The sequence below is a fragment of the Choloepus didactylus genome, chromosome 5 (assembly GCF_015220235.1).
Source record: "Choloepus didactylus isolate mChoDid1 chromosome 5, mChoDid1.pri, whole genome shotgun sequence".
In the NCBI taxonomy this organism is placed as follows: domain Eukaryota; kingdom Metazoa; phylum Chordata; class Mammalia; order Pilosa; family Megalonychidae; genus Choloepus; species Choloepus didactylus.
In genome coordinates, this window is record NC_051311.1 from 167,289,360 (window position 1) to 167,292,482 (window position 3,123).

Genomic DNA, 3,123 nt, shown 5'->3' on the forward strand with positions numbered 1-3,123 from the left:
AGGCATGTGGCTGGTGTCTGCTCCAAGTTCTGATTTCGAAATGGCTTTCTCCCAGGATGTTCCTCTCTAGGCCACAGCTCCTCTTCAAAATGTCACCCTTAGTTGCTCTTGGAGCGTTTGTCCTCTCTTAGCTTCTCTGGAGCAAGAGTTTGCTTTCAACAGCCTTCTTCAAACTGTTTATCATCTGCAGCTCCTCTCTCAGCTCCTGGGCATTCTTCAGAGTGTCCCTCTTGGCTGTAGCAAGCTCGCTCCTGTCTGAGCTTATATAGTGCTTCAGTAAACTAATCAAGGCCCACGCTGAATGGGCGGAGCACACCCCTATGGAAATTATCTAATCAGAATTATCACCTTCAGTTCGGTGGGGCGCATCTTCATGGAAACACTCAAAGATTTACAATCTAATCAACACCAGTACATCTGCCCACACAAGACTACATCAAAGATAATGGCATTTTGGGGGATATAATAAATTCAAACAGGCACATATGCTATAGGTTACAGTTCCGCTATGTCATTTACATCCTTCCAGCTATTCCAACACCCCAGCATCAAAAAATATATATATACATATTTATCTAAAATTTCAGTATTCATGGACCTTTGTTCAGTCTTGCTTGTTGCTACCCCTTCCTCTCACTTAATCTCTTTCTCCATCTTCAGGAGTGTCTAGGCAGTGAGCAGCCTAACTTGTTCATATTGAAAGTGTATGTTGACAGTATGGGGAAGGGGACATCTGATTGTTCATCTTAAAGAGGCTGTTGCCTCTGGGTTTTAGGACTTGTCTGACATTGGAGCACTGTGGTGCATTTAAGTTTCTGAAAGATAAAATTTGGTGAGTGGATCTTTCATAGAATCTTAGATAGGGACCTAGGTATTTGGAGACTACCTTTGGTAAGGGCATAGCAGACTGTGGCCACTTGGGATGTCAAGCTGGGGCTGGCATAAGAGAAACCTTCAGGATAGACTATTGACTTTATTTTCCGTCATTTTTTCCATTAAATGCAGTTTTATTGAGATATAGTCACATAACATACAGTCCTTCAAAGTGTAAAATCAGTTGTTCATAGTATCATCATATAGTTTTGTATTGATCCCACAATCAATTTTTGAACATTTTCATTACTCAAAAAAAAATAAAAATTAGAATAAAAACATCCAAAACATTCCATTACCCTCCTCCCCCCATTGTTCATTTACTTTTTTTCATACTCATTCATTTTTTTTTAACTTTATCAAAAAATTTAAAAACAAACAATAAGAATTGTTTCAAAACCAAAACAAAGGGATAAGAAAAAACAAATAACCTAGAATAACTACATTGCTTCCAACATGTTCCTACCCTACCCCAAGAAAATAAACAGACTATAACCCAACAAAGGAATAAGAAAAACAAATAACCACATTTCTGCAAACTTCTTCCTACAGTACCCCCCAGAAATTAACAGATCATCGTCGTTCCGGAGCATTCCCATAACGTTAAGTTTACCCTCCATAACTTATCTGTTCTTGTTAGATTATCATTCCCCCTTCACTATTTTCTGTCTATCGCTAGGTCCCCTACATTCTACAATATAAACCATTTATTTTACATTTTCCACAATGTTCACATTAGTGGTAACATACAATAGTTCCCTCTTTATTCCTGGTTTATTTCGCTCAGCATTATGTCTTTAAGGTTGATCCATGTTGTCATATGTTTCACGACCTCATTCCTTCTTACTGCTTCATAGTATTCCATCATGTGTATATACCACACTTTGTTTATCCATTCATCTGTTGAAGGACATTTGGATTATTTCCATCTCTTGGTAGTTGTGAACAATGCCGCTATGAACATCGATGTGCAAACATCTGTTCGTTTCACTGCTTTCAGATCTTGCAGTTATATACTGAGAAGTGGAATTGTTGGGTTAAAGGGTAGCTCTATATCTAATTTTCTAAGGAACTGCCAGACTGTCTTCCAGAGTGGCTGAACCACTATTCAGTCCTACCAACAATGGATAAAGAGTTTCAATTTTTCCACATCCTCTTCAGCATTTGTAGTTTCCTGTTTGTTTAATGGCAGTCAATCTAATTGGTGTGAGATAATACCTCATTGTGGTCTTAATTTGCATCTCCCTAACCGCTAATGAAGATGAAAATTTTTTCATGTGTTTTTTTTTTTTGCCATTTATATTTCCTCTTCACAGAAATATCTTTTCATATCTTTTGCCCATTTTACAATTGGGCTATTTATACTATTGTCATTGAATTGTAGGATTTCTTTATATATATTCTTTCCATATATGTCTTTTCTCAGATACGTGGCTTCCAGATATTTTTTCTCACTGAGTTGGCTGCATCTTCAGCTTTTTGACAAATTCCTTTGAGGTACAGAAACTTTTAAGCTTGAGGATTTCCCTTTTATCTATTTTTTTCTTTTGTTGCTTGTGCTTTGGATTTAAGGTCTAAGAAGTGACCTTCTAATGCAAGGTCTTGAAGATGTTTCCCTACATTATCTTCTAGGAGTTTTATGGTACTGTATCTTACATTGACATCCTTAATCCATTTTGAGTTAATTTTTATGTGGGATGTGAGGTAGGGGTCCTGTTTCATTCTTTGTTGAATAGATGGTTATGGCCCAGTTCAGTGATTTTGGGGGCATTGTCAAAGATCTGGGGGTGTATCTCTGAATTCTCAATTCATTTCCATTGATCAATATGTCTATCTTTGTGCCAATACCATGATGTTTTTACTACTGTGGCTTTATAATAAGCTTCAGAGTCCGGGAGTGTAAGTCCTTCCACTTCATTTTTCTTTTTTAGAATGTTTTTAGTAATTCAAGGCATCTTCCCCTTCCAAATAAATTGGATAACTAGCTTTTCAAGTCTGCAAAGTAGGTTGTTAGAATTTTTATAGGAATTACATTGAATCTGTAGATGAGTTTGGGTAGAATTGACGTCTTAATGACATTTAGCCTTCCTGTCCATGAACATGGAATATTTTTGCATCTTTTAAGGTCCCCTTCTTTTTCTTTCAGTAATATTGTCGAGTTCTCTATGTATAGGTATTTTATGTCCTTGGTTAAGTATATTCCTAGGTACTTGATTTTTTAGTTGCTGTTCCAGTTTGCTAATGCTGCCC